Below are 7,500 nucleotides of genomic sequence, written 5' to 3' on the forward strand. Positions count from 1 at the left end.
CCCCACGGCTGCCCCGCAAGTGCTCCCCGAGGAAGAGCACGCCTCAGGCCTGCCCTCTGCCCTCAGGAAAGACAGGCCGGCGGGTGCCCCCGGCCCCACAGCTTCCCCACCCGTGCCCCACCGCAGCCTTGCAGGTGCTCCCCGAGGAACCGCAGGCCTCTGGGTCACATCTGCCCCACAAGTGCTGCCCCAGTGCTGCCCCACGGCTGCCCTGCAAGTGCTCCCCGAGGAACCGCAGGCCTCTGGGCCTGCCGTCTCCCCCCAGGGAAGGCAGACCTGCGGGTGCCCCTGGCCCCACAGCTGCCCCGCAGGGCCCCACGGCTGCTCCGCAAGTGCTCCCTGAGGAACAGCAGGCCTCGGGCCTGCCGTCTCCCCTCAGGAAAGACAGGCCTGCGGGTGCCCCTGGCCCCACAGCTTCCCCACCGGTGCCCCACGGCAGCCTTGCAAGTGCTCCCCGAGGAACCACAGGCCTCTGGGACACATCTGCCCCACAAGTGCTGCCCCAGTGCTGCCCCACGGCTGCTCCGCAAGTGCTCCCTGAGGAACAGCGGGCCTCTGGGTCACATCTGCCCCACAAGTGCCGCCCCACAGCCGCCCCGCGAGTGCTCCCCGAGGAACCGCAGGCCTCTGGGCCTGCAGTCTGCTTCCAGGGAACCCAGGCCTGCGGGTGCCTCTGGCCCCACAGCTTCCCAAACAGTGCCCCACGGCTGACCCGCAAGTGCTCCCCGAGGAACAGCAGGCCTCTGGATCACATCTGCCCCACAAGCGCTGCCCCAGAGCAGCCCCACGGCTGCCCCGCAAGTGCTCCCCGAGGAACCGCAGGCCTCTGGGCCTGCCGTCTCCCCCCAGGGAAGACAGGCCTGCAGGTGCCCCTGGCCCCACAGCTGCCCCTCCAGTGCTCCCTGAGGAGCAGCAGGCCTCTGGGTCACATCTGCCCCGCAAGTGCCGCCCCACGGCTGCCCCGCGAGTGCTCCCCGAGGAGCCGCAGGCCTCTGGGCCTGCAGTCTGCTTCCAGGGAACCCAGGCCTGCGGGTGCCTCTGGCCCCACAGCTTCCCAAACAGTGCCCCACGGCTGATCCGCAAGTGCTCCCCGAGGAACAGCAGGCCTCTGGATCACATCTGCCCCACAAGCGCTGCCCCAGAGCAGCCCCACGGCTGCCCCGCAAGTGCTCCCCGAGGAACCGCAGGCCTCTGGGCCTGCCGTCTCCCCCCAGGGAAGACAGGCCTGCAGGTGCCCCTGGCCCCACAGCTGCCCCTCCAGTGCTCCCTGAGGAGCAGCAGGCCTCTGGGTCACATCTGCCCCGCAAGTGCCGCCCCACGGCTGCCCCGCGAGTGCTCCCCGAGGAGCCGCAGGCCTCTGGGCCTGCAGTCTGCTTCCAGGGAACCCAGGCCTGCGGGTGCCTCTGGCCCCACAGCTTCCCAAACAGTGCCCCACGGCTGATCCGCAAGTGCTCCCCGAGGAACAGCAGGCCTCTGGATCACATCTGCCCCACAAGCGCTGCCCCAGAGCAGCCCCACGGCTGCCCCGCAAGTGCTCCCCGAGGAACCGCAGGCCTCTGGGCCTGCCGTCTCCCCCCAGGGAAGACAGGCCTGCAGGTGCCCCTGGCCCCACAGCTGCCCCTCCAGTGCTCCCTGAGGAGCAGCAGGCCTCTGGGTCACATCTGCCCCACAAGTGCCGCCCCACGGCTGCCCCGCGAGTGCTCCCCGAGGAGCCGCAGGCCTCTGGGCCTGCAGTCTGCTTCCAGGGAACCCAGGCCTGCGGGTGCCTCTGGCCCCACAGCTTCCCAAACAGTGCCCCACGGCTGATCCGCAAGTGCTCCCCGAGGAACAGCAGGCCTCTGGATCACATCTGCCCCACAAGCGCTGCCCCAGAGCAGCCCCACGGCTGCCCCGCAAGTGCTCCCCGAGGAACCGCAGGCCTCTGGGCCTGCCGTCTCCCCCCAGGGAAGACAGGCCTGGGGGTGCCCCGGGCACCACACTCTGCCCCCGCAGAGCCCCACGGCTGCCCCGCAAGTGCTCCCCGAGGAACCGCAGGCCTCCGGGTCACATCCGCCCCACGACTACCGGGCCAGCGCTGCCCCACGGCTGCCCTGCAGCTGCTCCCCAGGGAATAGTGGGACTCTGGGCCTGCCTTCTCCCCCCAGGGAAGACAGGCCTGCGGGTGCCCCGGGCACCACAGCTGCCCCGCAGAGCCCCACGGCTGCCCCGCAAGTGCTCCCCGAGGAACAGCAGGCCTCTGGGTCACATCTGCCCCACAAGTACTGCCCCAGCCCTGCCCCACGGCTGCCCTGCAGCTGCTCCCCAGGGAACAGCGGGTCTGTGGGCCTGCCGTCTCCCCCCAGGGAAGACAGGCCTGCGGGTGCCGCTGGCACCACAGCTGCCCCACAAATGCCTCACGGCTGCCCTAGCTGTGACCCCCGGCTGCCCCGCAAGTGCTCCCCAAGGCACCCAGGCATCTGGGTCACATCTGCCCCACCCCAACTGCGCGCACACCGTGGCACTTGCACACGGGCGCACCATCTCCCCCGGCCCTTCCCATTCCCCCCTTTCGCCTCTCACCCCCCCCCCCAGCAGGCCTCTCCCCCAGCCCCAATGCCCCGTCTGCCGCCGCACGCACACGTGCACACAACATCCACCCCACCCCCTCCAACGGGCCCGAACCTCTCGCGTGCGGCAGACGCAGACGCAGACAGAGCGTCTCCCCCCAAGCCCCGCTGCCGCCACCGAATTACCGCCCACCCCCCCCGCCACACCCCGCTGTCCCCCTTCCCCCCCCCTCCCCCGCCTCTATTCACCACCCGGTTCACTGCGAATCCGGCCGCCCCCTCCCCACGCTGCCCTCGTGCAGGCTTGCCACCCACCCCCCCCACCCCCCCCACCCCCCCCACCCCCCTCCCGGCAAGGACGGCGGGAGACTTTAGGACCCAGCGGAGTCCCTGCCGGCTCCGTGCCCGGGCGGGTTAAGGGATTCCCGGTGGCGAGCGGGGATCTAACCCCGGCTGCCGAGTCTCTACCCTGCCGCGCCCCTGGCCGTGCCCGTGCCCCGGCGCTCCCGCCTTCCTTTCTCAGCCGCTCGGCTCGCTCACTCTCTCTGCTGCGCGCCTGCCCGCCCCTGCCGCGGCTGGAGAACCCACTGAACCCCCCCCCGCCCCCAGCACACACACCGCCCCCCCCCCCCCACCTTACCGACCCAAAACCTACTCCGAAAAGAGGCACCGCGTGCCTGCCGCCCTCTCCCCGGCCCACCTCTGCGCCGTGCTCGCCGCCCGCTCTCGCCTGCCTCTGCACCGGCACCCCTTCCCCGCCGCTGCCGCTTGCCGGGCAGTGGTGTGCTCGCGCGCCCGCGCAGGGCGCGAAGCCGCGGACCGCCACGCCCCACCCCCACCCCCGCCCCCGACCCGATCCGGGTCAGGGTGGCGGCTCTGCCAGTGGCGCTTAAATCACGAACGAAAAAAAGTTAAAACTTACTTTTTCGCCCACCCCAACCCCTCCCCCCACCCACATACCCCCCCCCCTCGCCCGACAGCCCCCCCCCCCCCCCCCCGCCGGGACGATCCGGGTCAGGCTGGCGGCTATGCCAGTGACGCTAAAAACGTGAACGAAAAAAAAAGATCAAAATTATTTATAACCACCCGGTGATAAATCAAAATTATTTATCACCCCCCGGCCCCCCCGCCGCCCCAGCCCCCCCTCCCCCCCACCCCCCCCCGCAAGAAACACCCTGCCCGCACACACTTGTTGGAAGGGAGGATCCGGGTCAGGCTGGCCCCTGTGCCGGTGACGCTTAAATCATGAACGAAAAGAAAAAACAAAAATATCACCCCCACCCCACACCGGCTGCCCGGTGTGCCCGGCTCCGGGGACGGGCTCGGCTGCCACGTCTACCCGGCTCCGGGGATAGGCGGGCAGGTCTACTTCGCTCCGGGAACCGGACCGGCTGTCAGGTCTACCCGGCTCCGGGGACCGGACCGGCTGTCAGGTCTACCCGGCTCCGGGGACCGGGTCGGCTGTCAGGTCTACCCGGCTCCGGGGACCGGGTCGGCTGTCAGGTCTACCCGGCTCCGGGGACCGTTTCGGCTGTCAGGTCTACCCGGCTCCGGGGACCGGGTCGGCTGTCAGGTCTACCCGGCTCCGGGGACCGTTTCGGCTGTCAGGTCTACCCGGCTCCGGGGACCGGGTCGGCTGTCAGGTCTACCCGGCTCCGGGGACCGGGTCGGCTGTCAGGTCTACCCGGCTCCGGGGACCGGGTCGGCTGTCAGGTCTACCCGGCTCCGGGGACCGTTTCGGCTGTCAGGTCTACCCGGCTCCGGGGACCGGGTCGGCTGTCAGGTCTACCCGGCTCCGGGGACCGGGTCGGCTGTCAGGTCTACCCGGCTCCGCGGACCGGGTCGGCTGTCAGGTCTACCCGGCTCCGGGGACCGGGTCGGCTGTCAGGTCTACCCGGCTCCGGGGACCGGGTCGGCTGTCAGGTCTACCCGGCTCCGGGGACCGGATCGGCTGTCAGGTCTACCCGGCTCCGGGGACCGGGTCGGCTGTCAGGTCTACCCGGCTCCGCGGACCGTTTCGGCTGTCAGGTCTACCCGGCTCCGGGGACCGGATCGGCTGTCAGGTCTACCCGGCTCCGCGGACCGGGTCGGCTGTCAGGTCTACCCGGCTCCGGGGACCGTTTCGGCTGTCAGGTCTACCCGGCTCCGGGGACCGTTTCGGCTGTCAGGTCTACCCGGCTCCGGGGACCGTTTCGGCTGTCAGGTCTACCCGGCTCCGGGGACCGGGTCGGCTGTCAGGTCTACCCGGCTCCGGGGACCGGGTCGGCTGTCAGGTCTACCCGGCTCCGGGGACCGGGTCGACTGTCAGGTCTACCCGGCTCCGGGGACCGGGTCGGCTGTCAGGTCTACCCGGCTCCGGGGACCGGATCGGCTGTCAGGTCTACCCGGCTCCGGGGACCGGATCGGCTGTCAGGTCTACCCGGCTCCGCGGACCGGGTCGGCTGTCAGGTCTACCCGGCTCCGCGGACCGGATCGGCTGTCAGGTCTACCCGGCTCCGGGGACCGTTTCGGCTGTCAGGTCTACCCGGTTCCGGGGACCGGATCGGCTGTCAGGTCTACCCGGCTCCGGGGACCGGGTCGGCTGTCAGGTCTACCCGGCTCCGGGGACCGGATCGGCTGTCAGGTCTACCCGGCTCCGGGGACCGGGTCGGCTGTCAGGTCTACCCGGCTCCGGGGACCGGGTCGGCTGTCAGGTCTACCCGGCTCCGGGGACCGGATCGGCTGTCAGGTCTACCCGGCTCCGGGGACCGGGTCGGCTGTCAGGTCTACCCGGCTCCGGGGACCGGGTCGGCTGTCAGGTCTACCCGGCTCCGGGGACCGGGTCGGCTGTCAGGTCTACCCGGCTCCGGGGACCGGGTCGGCTGTCAGGTCTACCCGGCTCCGGGGACCGGGTCGGCTGTCAGGTCTACCCGGCTCCGGGGACCGGATCGGCTGTCAGGTCTACCCGGCTCCGGGGACCGGATCGGCTGTCAGGTCTACCTCGCTCCGGGGACCGTGTCGGCTGTCAGGTCTACCTCGCTCCGGGGACCGGGTCGGCTGTCAGGTCTACCCGGCTCCGGGGACCGGGTCGGCTGTCAGGTCTACCCGGCTCCGGGGACCGGGTCGGCTGTCAGGTCTACCCGGCTCCGGGGACCGGGTCGGCTGTCAGGTCTACCCGGCTCCGGGGACCGGGTCGGCTGTCAGGTCTACCCGGCTCCGGGGACCGTGTCGGCTGTCAGGTCTACCCGGCTCCGGGGACCGTTTCGGCTGTCAGGTCTACCCGGCTCCGGGGACCGCCTCGGCTGTCAGGTCTACCCGGCTCCGGGGACCGGATCGGCTGTCAGGTCTACCTCGCTCCGGGGACCGGATCGGCTGTCACGTCTACCCGGCTCCGGCGGGACTTTGTGCCGGAGTGGCCAGGTAGACCTGGTGTCCGGAGCACGCACTTCCAGCCGCCGAAGGGGTCGCTGTTTTTCGTTACCTCCAGTTGTGTCATCGTAAGAGGCGGCGTCTTTGGCGCGCCTCCCCGGTGGGCAGTGCCTGCGCTCTTGAGGCCGTCCGGGGGTAGAGACGTGATTTCCCGTATATGGGAGGGAGTACTTACTCGGCTCCTAAGGGCTTCCAGCGCGAACGCGCATCCTGCGGGCTCACTTCCCGCTGAAAGCAGAGGTGAGGGGCGGCACCTCTGGCTACTTTCCTGGCAGACCTCCGTGCATTTACCGAACGAAATTTGTTGCTCCGGGGTAGGCGTCTCCCCGCTGGGCAGGGCGAAGAGCGGTGGCCGGCGGCGGTCACCGGCACTTTCGAATGCCGGAAGACCGGGGGGAGACAAGCCTGCCGCGGCTTTCCCCCGGTCCTCTCGTGCTCAGTCCCCAGGGAACCGTGCTCCCGAGCGGGTGGACGGCGGCAGCCTCCCGCTCCCCCCCCGCATTTTGCCTGATCCACACCCGCAGCCAGCGCCCGCTGAGGCGTTCACCCAGGGGCGCGCCGCGGAGGCTCCACGCCGGACCTCTCGCAGACGTCGCCTCCTCGCTCGCACGCAGGGCCCCGCGTCTGTCTGGCCGTCCACCCCCGGGTGGCGGCTGGCGCGCGCGGCTGTCGGCTGTCCCAGGACCGTGGCCGTGGGGCCTCGGGAGCGCTCTTTGCTCCCCCTCGATTCTCTCGCTTTTCTCTATCACCGATCGTTTTGGCATACCCGGGGCGCGTCGGAGGGGCTGCGGGGCGGGCCGGCCGTCAAACGCCGGTGTTCAGGTCCCGTAGCACCCCTCCACCAGACGCGTCCCTCTCACTCGCACGCAGGGCCCCCGTGCCTGGTCGCCCACCCCCGGGTGAGCGGCTGGCACGCGCGTGGCTGTCGGCTGTCCCAGGACCGTGGCCGTGGGGCCTCCGGGAGCGCTCTTTGCTCCCTCCCGTCTCTCTTCTTTTCTCCTATCCCCGATCGATGAGGCATTTCGGGTCGCGTCGGAGAGGGCCCTCGGCGGGCCGGCTCCTCCGTGCTCTCCGTCCCGGGGAGGCGCGGCGGTGTCCGGTGTTCAGGCAGGGTGGTCTCCTTTCCAATTCGCTTCCCGTCGCACGCGAGGTGTCCGCCCTCCCTTCCCGGGAGCGGCTTCACCGAACCCAGCTCTGTGACAGCCGCGTGGCCCCGCGAGTTTCTCAGGTGTCCTAAAGCACGCCGGGCGCCGGTGCCGGCCTCGGTCCGGGTGCCCCGTGGGTGCCGGCCGCGAGCAGCGCTGGGCGGCGGGGGCGGCTTAGCCAAGGCAAGAGAATTCCGGGCAAGGCAAAGCCGAGCGAGGCGGCCGTCACCCGCCCGGGTGGCGGGCCCCCTGCGGCGCGCCGCGGGCGGCAAGGGGGGCGTCCCCCTCCGCCGCTGCCGCCGCTGCTTCCGTCGCCCTTGGTGCCGCACCCCCGCCCGCTGCCGAGCGAGCCGCCCCGACCGTAAAGGGGCCTCGGTCGCCGGGTCGCGCCCGCCTCGGCG

Source organism: Larus michahellis, unplaced genomic scaffold (assembly GCF_964199755.1).
Source record: "Larus michahellis unplaced genomic scaffold, bLarMic1.1 SCAFFOLD_78, whole genome shotgun sequence".
Classification (NCBI taxonomy): domain Eukaryota; kingdom Metazoa; phylum Chordata; class Aves; order Charadriiformes; family Laridae; genus Larus; species Larus michahellis.